The sequence below is a fragment of the Colobus angolensis genome, unplaced genomic scaffold (genome assembly GCF_000951035.1).
Source record: "Colobus angolensis palliatus isolate OR3802 unplaced genomic scaffold, Cang.pa_1.0 Scaffold13, whole genome shotgun sequence".
Taxonomy (NCBI): Eukaryota; Metazoa; Chordata; class Mammalia; order Primates; family Cercopithecidae; genus Colobus; species Colobus angolensis.
The window spans coordinates 928,040-952,094 of NW_012114252.1; the positions used below are offsets into that span (position 1 = coordinate 928,040).

Below are 24,055 nucleotides of genomic sequence, written 5' to 3' on the forward strand. Positions count from 1 at the left end.
ATCAAAGAAAAAAATGATACACTTCTTTCATCAAAATGAAAACTTCTAGTCTTTGACATATATTGCTAAGACCAAATGCAAAATATGTACTGTATGAAATAAACATTTACAAATCATATACATGATAAAATACTTGAATCCAAAATATAAAATAACTTTCAAGGCCCATAACTTAGAAACCAGCAATCCAATTTACAAAACGAGAGGTGATTAGAACCGATAATTCATCAAGAATGATATCGCCAACAAGCATGTGAAATATGCACATGAAAAGATGCTCAGTATGATTAGTCATTCATAAAATACAAGTTAAAAACACAACTCATTGTTACTGCATACATATTAGAATGGCTAAAAGCAAAAAGACTGACCATACCAAATTTTGGCAAGCATGTGGAAGAACAGGAATTCTCATACACTAATGGTGGGAATGTAAAATGACATAACCACTTTGGACCACAGGTTGGCAGTTTCCTAAAAACTTAAACATACATGGACTATACTGACATGATATACTGCTATGGATTTAAGAGAAATGAAATTTATGTTTCTACAATGACTTGTACATGAATGTTCATAATAGCCTTATTTGTTTTTACACAAAACTAGAAATAACTCAAATGTCCATTAATTAGTAAATAGATGAGCACACTGTGATATGTCCATACCATGGAAGGCCCTCTTCACCAGCCCCAGCCCCAGGGAGGAACTCTCAGTCTCCTCATTATCTTTCAGCTTGCTCATTACTTCTTATGAAAGCTATTTTTTTCTTCTAAATAGGATAGATTCCCTCTTATCAACTATATTTCTACTGCATGAGGAATATCCACTATGACCCTTACATTAAACTACAAATATGTATATGGCCCTCCCTCTAAATAGGAACAGAAAATGTTATTTATATTTATATTGCAAAATTTAGAAATATTTATATTATAAAGAATTATTTGGAAATGAATATATCACTATGGTTAAACTGGTCATTATATTCTTACAGGTCTATCCTAAAATTAGAACAAGCTGAATAAGCTGGAAATCAGATTTTTAGAACTTATCATAGATCTGAGGATACAAAAGAGGTTTAAATGATCTAAATTCAATAAAGAAAATGACAAGTATTCCTAGGAAGAAAAGACTTGTGACTGCTTACAATCTTTTCTAAATATCTTAGTTCTGCACTAATTCTAATATGATTCATGTACCCAGATAGGAACAATGCTTTTCATGATATCTGTTTCCAAAACGTTTACTGAATACACCATTTTAACTACTCCTATTACTTCTATAATATCAGTAAGATAAAAAGAGATAAGCATAAACTGAATCACAAAATAAAAGCCTCTGAATATAACTACTCTAAATTCCAAATTTGTGTAGTAAGCTTTAGAGTTGACCTTGCCAATGAGATGAAATTTAAACTTTGTTTTCAATGAAAGCATCAGATAGGTAACATTACTCTTAAGAAAGCTTATAATTCTCTTTTTGAAATGCATATCTAAAACTTAGGTATTGCACAGAGCTATAATATGGGATGTATATAAAAGAAGATACCTGTTTCATATATCCTGCAATAAAATGGGAATCAGTGAATGAGCCAACTTAATCTCTTGCCTATTTTAAAACCTGAGCACACACTTTCTAGTAAAGAAAATCAATAGAAAGGGAGACAAAAAATTTAAGAAAGAGAACCAAAAGTCTGAATTAGAAACATATGCTATTAATACCTCAACTCTGCTATGCTATTAGGCAGTTTTAAATACTTAAAAGTTTAGCAGGAGACTGAAAGGATTATGTTTGCAGATACTATAATACACGCATAATGTTAATAAACCTGACTAATCAAGAAATCCCTGTTTAATGTATCATGACTCATGAATTCTTGAATGTATTTTTACAATTATTAGACATATATGAGGTTTCCTTCAAGGATGTCACCTGGAAATAAAACAGATGTGGAACTTTGAAAAGAATTACTTTACAAATACCTTGTATATATACATTTAGATAACCATTTTGGAAAACCTAAAGATAAAAGTTAGGAAACTAGCTTTCAACTCATGTACATCATTTGATCGCACTGCACCAGATTACTCTTAGAAGGAGAGGGTCTGATCAACCCGATAAACACACTCTGACTAGGAAACTGTAAGATAGGAATAAACTCAGCATACAAGATGTTAGGACCAATGTTTGTCTGAAAGAAACAATTTACTCTGTCAAATCTTTCTATATATAATGAGAATAATAGAAGCACCATAGTTACATGAGGCTTACATTACATATTATTTGTAAAATACTTAGCATAGTGATTGTATACATTAGATACTCTTCTATATATAAATAAAATTAATAAATCAATGATGGTGAATCCAGAACTGAAGTTACAGTTTAAAATATAATACTAAGACAATATTAAAAATGATAACTGATAACAATAAAAGACTGATAGTCTTGTTTCTGATAATCTCATGATTAATAATTACAATTTGAAAATAAGAAAACAGATTTTTAACAAGTACCAAAATCGATTTCCCCTAAGATTAATTACTTCTGAGAAAGTATTGATGAGAGTCCCTTGGGCAAGTCATATATTTTCTGGCTTCACAATTAAATGATGACCTTAAAATGAATAAAATCTTAAATCTTTTCCAAATCTTGACTTCTATGATTTTGATTTTTAACATGTAATAAATATTTTATTTAGACCTTAGTTTTAAGGGATTAGAATATATTTCCTAAAAAAAAAACTACTCATGTATCAATAATATTTTGATAAAAATGATTTTCCAATACCACTAGTGGTCATTGATAAAACAGAAAAATCATTTCGAGAAAGTTTGGTAATTATAATAATTAAACAATAAGAATTGCTAACATTTGTGGATCACACTTTGTTTACCAGGCACAGTGCTATGGATTTCATTTAAATTGCTTTATTTAATATCCTCCTAAATCACATCAGGTAAGTAGTTTTGCTCATTTGACCAGAGGTTCAGAGAATTAGGTAATATAGCACAAGAGCTGGAAATGCAGTCATCCAAATTTAGATATTAAAAAGAAGAAATACAAAGATGAAGAATTTATGTTTATGGAGAAAGATGACTACCTTGAAAATGAAAGTAAACTTGAGGCCAGTGAATGTTTCTAGAATATGGAGTTTGACATGTCTAGTACAGGGGTGGTTGAAGTCAGAGGTTTGGGATGTCTAATGAGGGTCTTTGTCTTCCTTCAGTTTTATTAAACAGAGCATACGCAGATGGTAAATGTTCAACTTGATTAAATTGACCAGATGGAATTAGAGAACAAATTCGAAATAGTTTGAGAAAGAAAGTAATACAGATCTGAGGACATAGACCAACAAGTTACCAGAGATCACCAAGGCAGCTTAACTAAACAAAAGAGGGAAAAGACCTATAAGAACAGCAATAATTTATCTTATTGGAGGATTAGATAATTAAAGAATCTGTCAGCTACAATTTAATTGAAATTTAAGATGTATAAAAATGATAAAACATACTTTATATATATATATAATATATGTATATCATGATAGTTTGCCATAATTTAAAGAAATGGGTTTGTATTCCCAGATAAATTTTTAAGAGAAGCATAATTCCCTTTAAAAAACCTGAAAAATAATATCTATGTAGTCATATGTATTATTTGAATTTTTACAAAACTGAGGAATATAACACTGAAAGTATTCTAATTATTATAAAAATTAGTTAAAACTATGAAAAAAAATCAGATTATAGCTAACAATTTTAAAAGACCTTAAGATAAAGTCTTAAATAATAAAATCATAACACATGTAAAATCTTATAAAAGTGTCAGAAATTATCATAAAGAACTTCTAATTTTTACAAGTATTACCAGAAGTGACAAATGAGAATAATCAGTATAAAATTTTCTGTTTGTCATTTTGTTTTGAAATTTCTGGCTAAAGCCAAACCATGTGAAAATTAGAAAGAGGTAAAAAGAATTTTTGGAAAGGGTTAGATCAATTTATCATGTCTTGTGACTTACATATGGTTACATAAGACAATATGACATAACAAGAAAATCTAAGAAAACAAATGAAATATACCTGTTAGATAAATTTTCTTTTAACTAAAAGTAGAGGATGCTGATACTATTGTTTTTAAGGCATGTGGTAGCATTTAGCACTCCAAATTCATAAATATTAGTACCATGTAGATATCATGAATTTGTCTTCCAGTATTTAAAACAAGGTTGTTTTTGGTATTTTTAAAAGGATAACTCCCTTTGTGTAGAACATCATGAACACTTCAGAACGTTTACCAGTTCTGCCGTGCTCAAAATTAAGTGCATGTGCCAACCTCAATCGCTGAGACTTTCATGAAAGCTGCTGCATATTTCCAAACCTTCTGTGCAGACTGGAGAGGGAGAAGGCAGGAAAACAGATCTACCGTGCTCTGTTGATAAACAGTGATCCAGAGGGAGCATACGTCTTTATGACACAATTTTTTAAATGTATAATATGCATCTTGTATTCACAAAAAGTTTTAAGTGGCTCCAATAAATGCTTTCTAAAGTACATGCATTCTTCTTCTTTTTTATTTTAATTTTTATTTTTGAAACGGAGTCTCACCGTCTCCCGACTCGCTGCAACCTCTGCCTCCCGGTTCAAGCAGTTCTCAGCCTCAGCCTTCTGAGTAGCTGGAATTGCAGGCGCTTGCCACCACGCCCGGCTAATTTTTGTATTTTTAGTAGAGACGGGGTTTCACCATCTTGGCCAGGCTGGTCTTGGGCCGGCGCGGTGGCTCACGCCTGTAATCCCAGCACTTTGGGAGGCCGAGGCGAGTGGATCACGAAGTCAGGAGTTTAAAGTACATGCATTCTAAAGCTATTTTCTGTCTTAGAAAGGGGAGCCATTATGTAAAAGTGCCTCAATATAAGCAGGGCTAATATTAGAGAACAAGAAGAAAGTTTCTGTCCTAATCTCTGTTCATTTATAAATCGATTTTAATATTACAACTATGTATTAATAGAAGTAGTTTCTAAAGTACTTATCATTTGGAATCAGAAAAAAGCAAGTAGCCTAAAATATGAAAATAGTCTAATAAAATACATTAAAATGATTAAATAAAATTCAGTCAGGAATATAAATTGGGTATTTTGTAATAGGCAACGTGAAGAACTGCTGAAAATGACAACTACATTGTACTAATTATATAATATATATCATCACAATTACATATATGATATATAGTGTATATAATATATTGCTTATCTAATTTCATCTCTCTGACTTCCCTAAATTTAGACATTTTCTTTGTTTAAAAATGAGAAACTTGTAGCTCTAAGAAACAAATAGCTTTTCCACAATCACATTAGTATTCTGCAGAAATAATGTTTGCATATATATTGGTCTAATTCCAATACTGGGAAATTAATTATTTTAATTAGCCGTGTAGATCAGTTCAATAAAATTAATCAGTTATTTCAGTTAAGTATCCAAAATAGCTTAAATATTTAGACCATAATATTTAAAAGTATGTAGAATTATCTTAAATGCATATCTGATGAGATTGTATGTGTGTCCATATCTATAATAGATTTATGGAAACAAGGAAATATGTGAATATAAAAAAAGTTCACTCTACTTTTTTCTAAAACTAAAGGGTGACTCTACGTTGTTACAATATTGCTTCTGTATTTGTCATATTTCTTAAAATCGACTATGCTCAATGATACTTACAAACTTCCTGAAAAATGGAATCTAGTAAACAAATTTTATTTGTTAATTTAATGGTCATGAAAGAAGAATGAAGAGATTTTTTCAGAAAAAGCACAATCAGTGTTACAGGTAATTTATTAAGAATATGAAAAATATAATATTTGATGCAAGAGTATAAAATATGTAGACTTTTAATTTTTTAAATGTCACAAAAACAATTCAATAATAACTCAATGGGATGAATGGCAAAAATTGCTTTTGTCTCTGTTTAAATGAAGTAAAGACACTGGTTACCTGATTTGGTGTGGCATTAAAATATTATGTTAACCAATAGGCTTTCAAGAAAGTTTGCATTTGTTTAGAAAAATAACCAAATAGGCTTTTTGGGGAATAGAAGCTTTCATGTCAACTCTGTGGATAGAAGAAGATACTCATGTCCTAAGTTAATTTCTCAGCAGAATAAGAAGAAATTCAAAGGAAGTTAGAGAAGGGGCAGTAGAAAGAGAAGAGAAAAGGTAAACCCACTTGTTGAGTGGACTAAAGCTCAAGTTATTGGAAGGGAATGAAGGAAGGAAAATGAGTCTTAAAAACATTTTTTATTTATCATAATTACAGATAATTATGTATTTATTTATCTACCTATTTATTTCAAATTATGTTTCAAAGTAATTGTTTGCCAAACATGATGATCCATAAAGGTGAAATTTTAAAGATCCACACTGTCATGGTTGTAACTAGGGCCTGTGTTTGGAAAAATGTTGGCAAACTTTAGCAACTGTGTCACTGTTGGCGGGGAGATTTATAAAGATACAGCTAGAAAGAGCGTTAACAGCATTTCCAGTGATAACTTTGGATTTTATTTCAAGTACTAATGGAAGAAAATGAGAATTTTAATCAAAAGAGTGGCTTAACTGTTAGTTAATGCTCTCAAATCTCCAAAAAACAAATAAAAAACAAAGAAACACAAAATACAGGAAAACGTTATTATGTAAAATGTAAGTTTAGTGTGAGAGTTATTTGGTAGAGTGGGAAGAAAATTGCTTGTCGTCAAGAAGGGGTTGTGCAGCCCATTTAGCTCCACTCCAATCTCAAAAGAAAAAAAAATTGTAAGGCAAAGAAAAAGGAAAAAAAAAATGATACTAAAAATTTTACCCAGAACTGTTATAAAGGTCAGTGGTCATATTTTCTACATATTGACAGATGGCATATGTAATACAAGGCATTTATTGATTTTCCTTCCAAAGTGTCATGAAATATGGTGAAGACACATATAAGCAATTAAAATATTGCCTTAAATTTCTTATATTTCAAATATGAATGTTAAGAACAGACAAAATATCTAATTACCTAATACCCTGCACCTGAGATCTTTAGGCCTAAATCGGGTTGAAATACAAATAGCTGACACCTTTTTCTGATATAAATACTATTGATAATGTTTCAAAGATGTGGGCATGGTCATCGACACTAAATCTGTTTCTAGGAGGGTATCAGGATACATTTGGCTCAAGTAAGGAAATATCAGCTGAGTGTCTTATTAAAAGGGAGGTGGTACTGTAGGTGGTTTTATGAGTGAAAATTATCACACAGATCCAATCCTTGGCTCTTTTCATTTTTCCATCTGCATTTTCATCATGGTACTTCTTCCTTTATAATCATAGGATAGCTGCCATAACTGCAGTGATTATGTCTTCCCACATTTATTAAGAAGGGAAGAAGAAAGCCAAGGAGATTTCCTTTCATTTCTCTCTATTATTGTCAAGAAACTAAACATTGTTCCATGACATCACAGATGACATCTTTTGTGTCTAGTTGAGTAGAACGGAGTAGCCCAAGTTCTACTATGCCTGTCAGAGGGAAAAATGGAAACAGATTGTTGCAATTACATAAATTCTTACTCTGGGACCACTTTTACATCTAAGAAAAATCAGGAATCCACTGGTGAAGAAATGAGAATGACAGGAAAGTGACAAACAGTGTCTGCTGCAATAAGGAGAATATATATGCTAAGAAGGAAATTGTTAAAGTGTTTAGAAAAAGATAAAATCTAATTACCCAAAGAAGGAATGGGAGTATATTTTCAATAAAGAAGATAATTTAATTGAACACAATGTGAGGAAAAGCACAATTATTGCTCTGTTCAGGGGAAGGAGCAATAAGGAGATTCAGAATACCCAAAGAAAATAAATCACTATAAAATTCTTTGGGCAGATCACTGTCGTATTTGATGTGTTCATAAAATATCACCTATTTTATGATTAGATATTATCTGTGGACACACCTTTATGAAGCACAAATGAACATATCAAGACAAATAACAGCAAGACATCTGAAAAGCAACATAATTAAATATAGATGACAAGAGTAGAATGACTAAAATCCAAAGCACTAATAATACCAAATGCTGCATCAGCATCTCTCATTCATTACTGCCGAGAATGCAAAACAGAACAGCTAATTTGGAAGATATTTTCAGTTTCGTACAAAACCAAACATACTCTTGCCATATGACTCAGCAATCTTATCTTGATCTTATTGGTATCTACCCAAATCTGCTAAAAATGTATGTCCACACAAATACCTGCACATTGATGTTCACAGTTTTATTCAAGATTGCCAAAACCTAGAAGCAACCAAGAAGTCTTTCAATAGGTTACTGAATGAGTAAACAATGGTACATCCATACAATGAATTAATTATTATTCACTGCAAAGAAAAATGAGCTCTCATGCCAAGAAAAGATATGGGAAATCCTTAAATGCGTGTTACTAAATGAACAAAGCAAATCTGAAGAGTATAGAATCACTGTATGATTCCAACTCTGGCATTCTGGAAAAGGCATAACTATGGGAACAGTAAAAAGATCAGTGGTTAACAGGGGGTAAGGGAGGAGGGAAGAATAAATAGGTGGGGAACAGATCATTTTTAGGGCAGTGAGGGTATTCTGTACGGTGTTACAATAGTAGATACATATTCTTATACATTTCTCAAAAGCCATAAAACATGCAACACCAAGAGTGACTCTAACGTAAACGATGGACTTTTAGTGATATTGATGTCTCAATGCCAGTTCATTATTTGTAAAAAGTGAACTGCTACCACCTACCTAAATTCTCAGGCCAATAGCAGCTCTGCACTTCCCTGGGATGAGGCTCCCAGAAGGAGAGACAGGTGGCCATTTTTGCTGCTCCACAGCTCCCACTACTGTTGCCATCAGGATAAGAGGGTGTGCAGTGATCAGGGACTAATCCAGACCCCCAGCACAGTGTAGCTGTTTGCCATGTGGGCCCACACCCCCGCTACTCCACTCTAGGAACGGCCTCCAGACCCAGGACTCCAGTCACCCCCTGCCTTGGCTCTCGGGCCAGCAGCAGCCCTGCATTTCCCTAGGATGGAGCTCCCAAAGGAAGTAGGGAGGCCAACATTTTTGTTGCTTTGTAGCCCTTCCTCCTGTTGCCCTCAGATATGGGAGGGAGCACAGTGATTGGCAACTGATGAAGATCCTGGACATAGTGCAGTAGCCTTAAGGGAAAGTGGTCAGACTGTTTTCCACACAGGTCCTTACCTCCACTACTCTTCACTGGGCAGTGTTTCTCCACCTTGACCCCCAGTACAACCACATTTTCCCCATCGAGACACTTCAATCAGTGACATCTCTGCATTTTTCTGAGGAGGGAATCCTAGAAACAGCCTACAGCCCCTCTCCCATTGCAACTACAGTGGTAATGAGTTTACTGCCCTCACAACTGGAAAGGAACAAAGGGCCTGATCACTGCACTAGATCACCAGGACACCACAGCTACTATACAGAAAGGAGTTCAGTCTCTCTTCCCTGTGAGCCCCCACCCCTCTCTCTTCACCAGTCAGGGCCCCCAGCTTGGGAACACAGAACAGCTGTCTCCTACCCACAGCCAAGCATTTCCACTGCCAGTGGCTCTGTGTTTCCCTGAGAGTGACTTCCAGAAGCAAGAAAAGGTTCTCTGTCCCTGCAGCAGTTCCGTCCCTGCTGCCCCAAGACTGGAGAAGAAACAAAGAGCCTGTGGACTTTACTCATTTCCAACACAACACAGTCACCATCTGGAAAGTTGCCCACTCTCTCCTAACTGTGAGCCCTCAACCACAAGCTTTTCATCAAGTGGGGCCAACAGCTGAGCCAACAGTGCACCAGCCCCAGACTCTTGCTGACCATTTCCAGTAGCAGTGGCTCTGTGATTTTCTGAGGTGGAGATCCCAGAGGCAACTGAAAGTCTGTCTGCTACTGCTGCTGCTCATCATCAGGTAAGGTGCCCTGGTTTTGGTCCAGAACACAGCTGCCCCACCACAGGCCAATCACACTAATGGAAAGCCACTTTGCATCTCTCTCTGGGGTGGAGCCCCAAGAGACAAGTAAAAGGTCCTCTGCCTCAGGCACTGCCATGGTTCCTTCTCCTGCTGCCTCCTAGCTGGAAAGGGAACATAAAGCCTCAGTTTGCCCCAGTGCTGCAGTGTAAAGCCCAGGAGTGCCAAGTTGAGAACTGCAGCCAGCACTTAAATGGGAGAGGAGCATACACTTTCAGAGCATTGAGCAGTAGCATGGCTGCAATCATGAGGAAATACAGAGGAGTCATGTGTCTAAGCAAAAGTCTATCTACACATCCTTTGCTTACACGCGATCTGTTGGATCAAAGTCCAAATTTCAATACCAAAAATGCTAACATACTCTCTTGTGAAACCATGGACGAGAATTCAGCTACAGATAAAGACTTGCACAAAGCCTTGGTCCTCTGGAAACATATAGAAAAGAAGTCAACTGACGGTACTCAAATTACACCACAGTTAAGGGAGCACCAAGCTATACAGATGAGAAAGAACCAGCACAAGAACTCTGGTAACTCAAAAAGCCAGAGTTTCTTCTTACCTCCAAATGACCACACTACTTCACCAGCAGGAGTTCTTAACCAGAGTGAAGTAGCTAAAAATGACAGAAATCGAATTCAGAATATGGATAGGAATGAAGATCATCTAGATTCAAGAGTAAATTGAAACCCAATTTAAGGAAATTAAGGTTTACAACAAAACAATGTGGGAACTGGTAAACAAAATGACCATTATAAAAAAAACAAAAAAAACAAAAAAACCCCTGATCTGATAGAGCTGAAAAACACACTACACAAATTTCATAATGCAATCACAAATATTAACAGCAAAACAGACCAAGTTGAGGAAGGAATATCAGAATTTGAAGACTGGGTATCTAAACTAACTCAGTGAGGCAAAAAATTTTTAAGAAAGAATAGAACAAAATCTCCAAGAAACATGGAATTATGTACAGAGACCATGTCTCCAACTCATTGGCATCCCTGAAAGAGAGGGAGAGAAAGAAAGAAATTTGGAAAACACATTTTAGGTTATGGCTCATGAAAATTTCCCTAACCTCACTGGAGAGGCCAACATTCAAATTCAGGAATAGCAGAGAACCCCTATGAGATACTACACAAGAAGACCATCCCCAAGATATATACTCATCAGATTCTCCAAGGTTGAAGTGAAAGAAGAAATGTTACAGACAGCTAGAGAGAAATGGCATGTAAGAAATGTTTCAGCAGAAACCCGACAAGCCAGAAGAGATTGAAGGCCTATATTCAGCATTCTTAAAGAAAAGAATCTCCAAGCAAGAATTTCATATACAACTAAACTAAGTTTCATAAGCAAAGGAGAAATAATATTATTTTAGACAAGAAAATGTTAGAGGAATTTGTTACTACCAGACCTGTCATAAGAGAGGCACTGAAAGAAGTGCTAAATATGTATAGACTATAACCAACCACTACAAAAACAAACTTAAGTACATAGATCATTCATACTATAAAACAATCAAACAAACATGTCTGCAAAATAACCAGCTGATAATATAATGCCAGGATCAAATCTGCACATATCAACATTAGCCTTGACTCTAAACAAAATTAATGCCCCAATTAAAAGGCAGACAGTGGCAGACTGGATAAAGAAGCAAGACCTGATGGCACGTTGTCTTCAGGAGACCTATCTCACATGCAATGATACCCATAGACTCAAAGTATAGGAATGGAGAAAGATCTACCAACCAAATGGAAAATATAAAAAAACAGTGGTTACTATTCTAATTTCAGACACAACAAACTTTAAATGAACAAAGATTAAAAAAAAAAAGTTGAGCATTACAAAATGGTAGAGTTCGATTCAACAAGACAACAAACCAGAATATATATATATATATACACACACAACATAAGATCATTCAATTCCTAAAACAAGCTCTTAGAGACCTATGAAGAGGCTTAGACTTCCACACAATAATAGGAAACTTCAACACCTCACTGACAGTATTAGACCACTGAGGCAGAAAACTAAACAAAGACATTCAGAATCCGAACTTGACATCTGACCATATGGACCTAGTAGACATCTACACAACTCTCCACCCCAAAACAACAAAATATACATTCTTCTCATGTGCACATGACACATACTCTAAAATTGATCACATAATCATACATAAAACTATCCTCAGCAAAAGCAAAATAACTCTAAGAGTTTTGTTTACCAAATACACTCTCAGAGCACAGCATAATAAAACTACTAATCAATACTAAGAAAACCACACAAAACCATACCATTACATAGAAATTAACTAACCCACTCCTGAATGACCTTTGGGTAAGCAATAAAATTAAGGCCGAAATCAAGAAATGTATTGAAATTAATGAGAACAAAGATACAACATACTAGAATCTCTGGGACACAGCAAAAACAGTGTTGAGAGGAAAATTTATAGTGCTAAACACTCACATTGAAAAGTAAGATCTCAAATCAGCAATCTAACATCATACTAAGAGGAACTGGAGATACAAGAGCAAATCAATCCCAAAGCCAGGAGAAGACAAAGAAAACAAAAACAAAATCAGAGCTGAATTGGAGGAAACTGAGATGTGAAAAAACACACAAAAGATTAACAAATCCAGGAGCTGTTTCTTTGAAAGAATCAATAAGATAAATAGACAACTAGATAGGCTAATAAAGAAAAAAGAGAGAGAAGATTCAAATAAACACAATCAGAAATGACAAAGGGGATACTAATACTGACCACACAGAAATACAAAAAGTCCTCAGAGATTACTAGGAACACTTCATTGCATACAAGTTAGAAAACCAAGAAGAAATGGATAAATTTCTGGAAACATGCAACCACCAAGATTAAACAGGAATAAATTAAATTCCTGAACAAATTAAAAATGAGTCCTAAAATTGAATCAGTAATAATAAGCCTACCAACCAGAAAAACCCAGGATCAGATAGCCGAATTCTACCAGATGTATAAAGAAGAGCTGGCACCATTCTGAAACTATCCCAAAAAAAATGAAAGAATATGAATTCCTCCCTACCTCATTCTATGAGATCAACATCATACTGATACCAAAATCTGGGAAAGCCATGGCAGAAAAAGAAAATGTCAGACCAAATCCTTGATGAACATAGATGCAAAATCCTCAACAGAATACTAGCAAGCTGAATCTACCGGCACATCAAAAATACAATCCCTTATGATCAAGTATGCTTTATCCCTGGGATGCAAAGTTGATTCAACATATACAAATCAATAAATGTGATTCATCACATAAAGAGAACTAAAAACAAGAGCCATATAATTATTTCAATAGATGAAGAAAAGGCTTTTGATAAAATTCGACATCCCTTCATATTAAAAACCCACAACAAAATAGGCATGGAAGAAACATATTTCAAAACAATGAGAACCATCTATGACAAGCCCATAACCATCATACCGAATAGGCAAAAGCAAGAAGCATTCTCTTTAAAAACCAGATCAAGACAAGAATGACCTCTCACCATTCCTATTCATCATAGTACTGGAAGTTCTTGATAGATCTATCTGGCAGGGAAAGAATGAAAGGCATCCAAATAGGAAGAGAGGAAGTCAAAGTATCCCTGTTTACAGACAATATGATTCTATACCTAGAAAAAGCCACAGTCTCTGCCCAAAAGTTCCTTAAGCAGATAAACAACTTCAGCAAAGCTTCAGGACACAAAATCAATGCACAAAAATTAGTAACACCTTTATACACCAACAACCTACAAGCCAACGGCCAAATCAAGAATGCAATGCCATTCACAATAGCCATAATAAGAATAAAATACCTAGGAATACAACTAACCCAATGAGGTGAAAGTCCTCTACATTCAGAATTATGAAACACTATTCAAAGAAATCAGAGATGACACAAAGAAATGGTAAACCATTTCATGCTCAATAACAGGAAGAATCAATATTGTTAAAATGGCCATACTGCCCAAAGCAATGTACAAATTCAGTGCTACTCTTATCAAACTACCAATGACATTCTTCACAGAATTAGAAAAAAACTATTTTAAACTTCATATGGAACCATAAAAGAGCATAAATAGCCAAGAGAAATCTAAGCAAAACCAACAAAGCTGGAGGCATCACATTACCTAACTTCAGACTATGTTACAATGTTGCAGTAACCAAAACAGCATAGAAGTGGTACAAAAAAAAAAAGACACATAGACCACTGGAACAGAATAGAGAGCCCAAAAATAATTCTGTACACCTACAATCATCTAATATTCAATGAAGTCAAGAAAAACAAGCAAAGAGGAAAGGATTCTCTATTTAAAAATGGTGCTGGGATAACCAACTAGCCACATGCAGAACATTGCAACTGGACCCCCTCCTTATACCATATTAAAAAAAATCAACTCAAGATGGATTAAAGACTAATGTAAAACCCAAAACTACAAAAACCTTGGAGATTGCTTCTTGGCCTTTTGGCTAAGATTAAGTGTAAAAACCCTGAAAAATAACCTAAGAACTATAATCCTGGACATAGGACCTAATAAAGATTTAATGACAAAGACACCCAAAGCAATTGCAACAAAAACAAAGTTGACAGATATGACCTAATTAAACTAAAGAGCTTCTGCACAACAAAAGAAACTATCAACAGAGTCAACAGACAACCTATAGAATGGGAAAAAATAGAATGGGATCCTATAGAATCGGAGGAATATTAAGCCAAAGTTGGACAGTGTATAAGAACTAAGGTCATACCAGAGGATCAAATGAAGTCACTACTGCTGTTTTGGCACTCTGATAGCTGAAATTGCCACAGACATAAATTCCAAATTATCCAAAGTTATGTGTTTCTATCACTGAATCTAGATTTTAAATGTTGGACAAAAATCCAAATTAAAATAATTTAATAAAGACATTTTGATTCCCAGATTAGTATATGAGGAAAACAGAGGTAACTCCACAAAAGAAAGAATGTACGGAGTGGCACAGTGTAATAAATTAGAAGACAGAGGGGTTCAAACCAGTAGCCTCATTCAATAACTTATTTCTCACAAGGTTAAAATTTTCTTAAGTTTTAACATATTACAATGAGCAAATTTAATAAAATTACTTTTTAAAATGAACAAAAAGTAACTATTGTTCATAACTCATTATCATTTGACAATCAACAATATAGATAAATGAGTTTATTCCGAATTGAAAAGATTATATTAAGCTAGAAGTATAACTACCTGCATGGCCTGTTTTACTAGATTCAATACACTTTTAAGAATTCTACAGCAATTTAGAGTTGCCTCAGAAGTCTCAAGGGATGGCTTGGGAGGCAGAGTGAGCAGAACTCTGGAGAATTCTGTTTTAATTAAAGCAGTTTTTGAACATTTGCTACATTGGAGGTCTGCATAAAATTATTATTTTGAAAGGGTTTTGAGCTCCCAAAATTTGAAAACCAGTGAATTATAAAATGGCAGCTTCTACCCACACTGTAAAGAAACAATCTGTATATAAATGAATTCTGTTCTTTAAAGAAAATGATTTATTTGTTTCATAAGTGAACTACGTTTTATCAACTGTTTACTACAAAGCAGATACTTTTCTGGAATTTTCAATAAGCTATTGAATTTAAATAAGTTTTATAGAAGGATAGGGATCTAGTGTTTGGTAGCACAATTAGGGAAATATAGTTAACAGTAATGTATTTATGTTTCAAATAGCTAGAAAAGATTTCAAATGTCCCATCATAAATAAATGATCAACGTTTGAGAAAAGGAATCTTCCAAATACCCAGATTTGATCATTATACTTTATAGGTTTGTATCAAAATATCATATGTACCTTATAAATATTTATAACTACTATGTGTTCCTAAAAATTAACAATAAAATTAAAAGTTAAATATCTTCACAGGTTTGCCGTTGCATGTAAACAAAACAAAGTTAGACATATGTACAATCATTTCAAAAGACATTTAGTTTTATGTACTTAGAATCTCTTGGCATGTTTTGGTGTTGCCAATTAATTTTCACTCAAACATTCTGGTCTACCCTACTCCATAAAAGCCTTGTTGCAGTTGGGTTGAAACACCAAGAGGTTCAATGGGTTAATGAGACTAATGTAATATCCCTCTGCTGTATTTACACAAGTGGAATCCCTTCATTATGTCAATAGAATCCTGTAAGCAAGCCCATGCTTTCTTCAAAGTGCACTTGCATAGACTGTACAATACCTAAAGTGAACCCTAATGCAAACGATGAACTTTGGGTGATTATCATATGTCAATGTAGGTTTATCAGTTACAACATGTGTACCACTCTGGTGCAGAATGTTGATAATGGGGGAGGGTATACATGTGTAACAACAGAGAAGACATAAGAAATCTCTGTGCCTCTCTCTTATTTTTGCTGTGAATCTAAAACTTCTCTAAAAACAGCAAGTACTAAAATTAAAAAGTGCACTTGAATATACTTGAATGCCACAAAGTATCTGAAAATATTGTAAATCTAAAAGGCTCCAGCCAAGAGGAAAATACATTTTTACAGTAATCCTCTTATTGGCAAAAACTATCACTTCCTCTTAAACAGCTGTTAATCACCCACATTTAATCTCCAGTTTCTAACCACGAAAGGAAACTAGAAGGTATATATAGTATAAAGAATATCTTCCTATATAGAGAGAGAAAACTTTAAAATATGTATTTGTATATGTTTTTCATATAATAAAATTTGCTTTGTCTCTCACTTCTAGCTTGTTAGAGTTGGCAGAACTATTACATGCATTTGTATCTTCTGCCTATTGCCTTTCTCCTTTGCTTCATCTTCCAAATGGAGCACAGGTATGATGCCTAAAGATGTAAAAGCCATTTTGCAAGAATGAAAATGAGTGCTACATGCTAAGGAAGGTGGAATGGAAGGTTAAGAACAGTTAAGGTAACTGAGGACATAATAGAATTGCCATACTTCCTCTCAATATTCTTCAATACTATGTACGGAACAGAAAAAATATCCTGATGTAGCCAAATTACTGGTTCATTCAACTGAAAGTAATTCTAATTGATATGACAACTGCAGATATTTATTGACTTATTATGGAAGTTAGAAATTGAGATGACAAAACACAAAGGTGAAAGGAGGTATAAATTATACATGTTCTACTTTTTCCTATGTTGCCACACATGACTATATATGTCCCAAATTAAAAACACATATCTATTCAATGTTAGATGTATTCATGAAATAATATTTTCATTTAATAAAATAATCTTCTATATATTAACAAATATTGATGGATTTTTTAATTTTGTAAATTTTATAAACACATATATTTTTCCAAGAACAAATAAGAAATATCATTAATTCAATGAAGCTAAAATATGAAAAATTACTTTTATGTGTTTATTCAGTTCATATTCAACTTAAAGCAACTCACCAGGATTATTGGTCATAATTCAGTTTGTTTATTCTTTTTAGAAAAAAATATATTTTATATAATAAATGTCTGTATGAGGTTTTAGAGTGATATTTCTATAAATATTACCTGATTAATTCTGAAGATTCTCAAATTTGAATTCAAGTGTTATAGAAGAAATGAACCTATACATGGTGCTCGAATCAGATCTGCACAAAACACTCCTCAATTATTATTAACATGGGCCCTGAAGGAAGACAGTCACATACTTTTGCTGAAGACGGAAGTCAAACAGGATTTGTAGGGCTAAATTATACAATTTGTCAATTCCTAGATTTTATAACATAAATTGACAAATAAAAAAAACCTATTTAAAAACCATTTAAATAGCTACACCCTTATAGGTCTTTCCATTTATAAATTATATGTTTATGTAATAATTGTAGACAGAAATTTTGTTCATATTAATTAATTAGAAGTCACATATGAGGCTGGCCACCATGGCTCATGCCTCTAATCCCAGTACTTTGGGAGGCCAAGGTGGGTGGATCATTTGAGGTCAGGAGTTTGAGACCAGCCTGGCCAACATGGTGAAACCCTGTCTCTACTGAAAATACAAAAATTAGCCAGGCGTGGTGGTGGGCACCTGTAGTCCCAGCTACTCAGGAGACTGAGGTAGGAGAATTGCTTGAACCTGGGAGGCAGACATTACAGTCAGCCAAGGTCACGCCACTGCACTCCATCTTGGGAGACAGAATGAGACTTTGTTTCAAGAAAAAAAAACAAGTTATCGTATGAAACAAGTCCATAAACCACAGTTTAATACACAGTTTGAATACTAAATAAGATGTTGGCCATACTTGCCTTTCCTCCCAAAGTGAGCTTTGGTTCATTTGACACAATTTAGGAGTAGACATTTTGTTTAATGCCTCTTTTATATCCACTGAAAAGGAAAATTTCAACATAATATTTGAAATTGTTCAGGGGCTTATCACTGTATTTTTTCTCTTTATCAGATTGTTTCTCAAATGTATTCATAACTTTTAATTTCACAATATATTTGGTCAAATCTAGACACATGCAAACATGTATACACACCATATTTATACATATTCTCATTTTTCTTTTTATGTATGAATATCAATTCCTCAACATAATGTTATTTCTAACATTGATATGGTAAATATTGCTCAATGCATTCACAATTCAGTAAAAATGTATATAAATCTTAGAGGCATATTAAATCTTTTGTATTTACTCTTAATTCAAGAAGTCACTACAGGAGATAACATTTTTATGTAAAATAAAATTTACATAAAATTATACATAAGAATTAAATTTCAAAAGGAGTTGGATAATGCTTATACTGTTGTGCTCACTTTTTCCTATTTTAGCATAAATTACAACAAATTTTCTAAGGCAAAAACACAAACAGTCAAAGGGAGATATGGTTGTGAAATAATACAGTTAATCAAATAATTTCTAGTATATTAACAAATATTGATAGGTTGATTATATTGAAATGTTTCCAAAAATAAGGCATTTATAAAGGTAGAATTCAATGTACAGACTACACATGCTTCAGAAAGCATTCAGTTTAAACCTATGTGATCTACGTATTATTTTTATTGAATATACTGTGTGAAATGTAAAAAACATGTGTACAAAGAAAAATGAACAAATGATCATGATATGCTAACAGTAATCACAGAGATACAGTAACAGACAACACAATAAAAGATTAAAGTGATGCTGAGTGTTCACTGATGTATGTTCTGTCACAAAAAGTTTAGGCCACCAGTAACAGAGTATGTAATAAAAGATTAAAGAGATACTGAGTTTTCACTGATGTATTTTCTGTCATAGGAAGTTTAGGCTATTGTTTTCCCAACACCTCAAGTGGGAAAATAAATACCTTCGAGGCAAATAGAAAGTTTCTGTAGGCCAAGGTAATTTAGTATCTGTTCTGGCAGATGACATATGCAATTTTTTATCCTCTCTGAGACCACCTGAAGAGCTGTCCTTGTGTGCCTAAGTGGTTATTAAAATACCTCTTTGTAAGTGTTTACCTGAAGGCTATAGGAAAAGTGAGATGTCTTCTCAATTCTGGAGAAATTCAATGTAATAAAGTTGATTTTAAGCTCTATTACATCTCAACTCTATTTTCTCCATGGTTATTTCAGATGGAAGGAAGGGATGTCTCTGTTGGAAAACAGATCTGTGGTGTCAAAAGACAGTATTTGGATTCTCGTCTTCATAACAGTGAAAATAATTCATGGGTAATCAGTAAAGCCATTCTGAAAAAATAAAAATACAGTGACTCCTTAGGAAGGGAAAACAAAATAAGAATGCACCTGGATTCTTGGTACTGTTTCAGCAAAAGTAATTTCTGTCTCTTGAACATCCTAGGCATTTTCCTGACTCTTCTCTGTATGGAGCAGTTTTCAGTTAGAAATTCAAGGGAAATTTCCTTTACCTCCTTCGGACTTATTCTAATCACATGCTCTCAATAAACCTATCTTAGGCCACCCCACCCTCCATGCCAACACTCGTAATCCTTCTCACCCTGTTCTATTCTTTTCTTTTTTCTTTAACATTTCTTTCCTTCTTACAAACTGGACATTTTACTTAAATGTTTTATTGTCACTCCTTCTCGTAGAATGAAAGTTGTGCAAGGGCAGATGCTCAGGCAGTATCTGTGGAGATGATGGGTGGATAAAGAAATAATTAATACTCTGTAAATATTTATTTGCTTTTAATATGTGCCATGTCCTTTCAGACACTATAGATATTTTCTCTGTTTATACATAAATATTCTAATGTGAAATATAGCTATTAAATAAATGCTTAAATGTCATCAATAAATATGAAATATTATGGGAAATTATAGGAGATAATGATATCAAATCCAGGGCTTCAGAGAAGTTCCACTACGAAATTGAGCTAAAATTTTGTTCTGATGAATGAGTAAAACAATTTCTAAGAAATATGAGCAAAAAGCTTTTTGTTTGCAAACATTGTTTGAGTCACCTTGCTTGTTGACCTAATAACAGTATTCAGATTATACTTAACCTTTGTTATCAGAAATTTGGTCTCATTCTTTCTCGTGTGACTCATATCCTCCAAAATAAAAATAGAATCACTTTATTGATTGGCATAGGTAGTCAAGACACCCTTACAAATGATTGACTATTTAAATATAAAGTTAGATATGACAAATACTTGTTTTATATATAAGCAAAGGGGTGATGCAATGAGGATTGTTACATCTCTTACTTTTACGCACTTAATTTATCAACAACTACTGATTAAACCAGAGCTAGTAAAACACAGTGTAAACTCTGACTAAAAATATCTCTAACGTACCAGAAAAGATTTGGCTCCTTTTTTCATGATGATGAGGTATAAATATTCCACGGAGCACTAACTAGAGAGGAAGGGGTACACACGAAAGATATCTTGGCTATTTGGAATCTCATCAGACAACTTGCCCCTCTGTACATCTCTTTTTTTTTCCTAGCAGAATGAGGTGAAGACTAGAAAAGGGAAAATTGTCTGTGTTGAAGAGGTAAGAATCATCAAATGTCTTCGGTTTCATGTGAATATAATCAGGAGAAGGTGAAACAGAGATGGTCTGTGAATTCTTATGCGTCAGTTCACAAAGTTGCTATCTCATCTCAGACAATACCCTCACTCACAGGATAATGTGTTCTTGGCAAATATCATAGCAGCCTCTTTAAGAATATCTACAGGATGGGTCTGCTTGTACAGTTGTGCAGCTAAGGCACTGGTAGAAATTGTTTGCTGTGTACTACGAAAAAAAATCTGATGTAGATGTTAATATTGGATAACATTAAAAGATGAGAGAATAAGCTGTCCAATCCTGGTGTTTCTGAGATTTTGGTCAGCTGTAAACCAAAAGTGTACATATTCATTTTTCTCATTTGTCTTGTACTTTTATGGCAAGACAAAATAAGTGAGTAGGTTGACTCTGTACACGTTTCTGAAGAATGCACAGAGGAAGGGTGAGACCAGTAATTGGGTGTGTGAAGTATCCTTCCAGGACACCTACTGAATATTCTTTTGCCTATTACAGTGAGAAGAGTTTTTATTAATCACCAAGTAGTTGATCACTTATTCTCAAGATTTATGTAAAACAAAGGACACAATTGAATGTGAGCATTACAATTAATGCTATGAGTCTCATAATATTTCAATATATATTATTCTTTCAGATTTAGGTATTTTACCTCTTTGTACAATGAATAGTTGGAGAGATCCTCCAAATATATGTATTTTGGAGATGGTGCCTCGCTCTTGTTGCCCAGGCTGAAGTGCAATGGTGCAATCTCTGCTCATTGCAACCTCCACCTCCCGGGTTCAAGTGATTCTCCTACCTCAGCCTTCTGAGTAGCTGGAATTACAGGCACGTGCCACCACTCCAGGCTAATTTTTTGTATTTTTAGTAAAGACAGAGTTTTGCCATGTTGGCCAGGCTGGTCTCGAACTCCTGACCTCAGGTGATCCACCCATCTTGGCCTCCCAAAGTGCTGGGATTATAAGCATGAGCCACTAGTTGGAGAGATTCTTATATGCAAGAAAATTTTCTTATTCTCCATAAAAACCCTCTATGTTTTATTTCCTTAAAAATAATGCATATTTGTCATTATTCTCAAGCCAGGTGTTACTGTTACTTAGCTAGTTTTTTTTTTTTAACTGGTTTATGTCTAACTGACTCTAGTCTTTGTCTTTCCCACCAGCTGTACACTCAAACAGCTGTGCCTCCCCTTCTTTCACTCAGAGCAATTTCCAGGGACTTGTATTTAAAGGAGAGTGAAATGTTGTCTCTAATTATAACAGCAATCTGTTCCGCAGTAGTTTTCACACTCTACTTACATTCCTTACTGTGTTTTTCCAATACTTTTACTCTTTCTTCCATTTCTCTAATTTTTGCTCTAAACCCATCAAACTGCTGATTAGCTGAATTATTTTTCACACTCATTAATTCTAGCACACTTTTTTTGAAGCCTGTATGGTTGTTTGCACTGATATTTAACATCAAGTTTGAGTTATTTCTCAACTTGTAATCCATGCAACTTTATTCATTCATAAATAAAAACATTCCCACTCTATCCCTCCCATTGTAGTTACTCTGGATAAAGTAAAAATGGATACTTTGCTTCTTATTAGGTATAATAATTTAATTCCCTCAAGAAGAGTTGCTTTACCAACTTAGTTCTAATTCTTATCCAGCCTATATTTGTTAAAAGAAATAAGTCCCTATGTTAGACCCTATTGTAAATATAGTTATAGTCCTCTTTAAGTTAGGAAACAGGAACTTTACTAGATTGTGTGTGTGTGTGTGTGTGTGTGTGAGTGTGTGGGTGTATACGCACATATCTATCACAAGATTTGACACCAACCTCTACCCTCGACAACATGTCTTTGGGTACAAATAAATAGACGGTTTTAAGGATGGATATTTCTTGTCATAGCGCTTGTCTCTTTACTGTTACTCAGTGATGCAAAGCTAAAAAGAGCACTGTGCTCATGGTGGAAAATAATTGCCAGGACTTGACAGGGAAGAATGTACTCATTCCACACCCCGGGCAGAAGTCTGCTGAGGTAAACAGAAGAAAGATAGTTAGTGAGCAAATTCATCAAGACCAATATCATGTATTTCTCCCCCTGGCCTGATGGCTGATTTGCACTCCTCCTGTAAGCAACAAAACTGCAAAACCAGTGCTACAAAACAGAAGCACCTGTAAGTCCGTGGGAGTACATCTTTGCTCAACAAGAGATCCTGACAACTAACAACTAACAACCATCTGCCTGAGACACAGTTCGAGTTTTTAAGATGCATCAGTTCCCTTTTCCAGCCTGAAGCCTCATCATCAAACAATGCTTCCAACGCTTGGCATCTTGAATTATAGAATTATAAACTATTAGAGCTTGCTCGGTGGGCAATTATGTGAGGCAACCCTCACACTTTCCAAAAGATAATGAGCGTAGGCTAATTTGATGGCAGTTCAAGGTCATGCATCTATTTGAAAAAGAGATCAGAATAAAATCCAGATTTCAAATTCCTGATCTAGTGTTATTTTTATGCTGCCTTCCTTAAATAGTTATTTCTTAAAGTTAAACTAAAAGTAATCAAGTCACAGGAAGCCTCTGAATTAACATGACATTTTGAAGACTATGATTTTCAAGATAAGCCTTCTTAACCTTATCCCCAAGCAATCAGCTGTTGTTTGAACTTTACAACAGATAACCCATGCTTTTGTTTTTCTTTTCCTTTTTTTTTTTTTTTTTTTTTTTGCCAGATCCCCTGGTGAATGAGTGGAGAAATTGTTGAGTTGGCAGCCCAAGTTTACGAAAACAATCTGTAACACTGGAACAGTGAAGCTAACTGGCACATATGGGCAGTGAAAACATGGCCATGGCCTCATTAGCACCATGTGTTAAAAAATGGAGGTAAGCAGTCAAGTGTGAAGGTGAGGCAGGCATGGAGAAGGTCTGTGCACCCTAAAATGGACATGCTTGGTTTCACTGTGGAGTTTTTCCTGGTTGTAATTAAAGCCTGATCCTTTCCAGCT

The 24,055-nt window shown here is 34.3% G+C and overlaps 1 long non-coding RNA gene across 1 annotated transcript in view; it reads left to right on the top strand.

Moving 5' to 3' along the window:
- The window catches only part of LOC105505822, a 40,597-nt gene extending 17,055 nt beyond the window's left edge, over positions 1–23,542 (top strand). The window contains exons 3-6 of the long non-coding RNA XR_001000810.1: positions 3,246–3,330; positions 16,883–16,981; positions 20,983–21,027; positions 22,955–23,542. This is a non-coding gene — a long non-coding RNA (uncharacterized LOC105505822). The remainder of the gene's footprint in view (positions 1–3,245; positions 3,331–16,882; positions 16,982–20,982; positions 21,028–22,954) is intronic.
- The last annotated feature ends 513 nt before the right edge of the window (positions 23,543–24,055 follow it).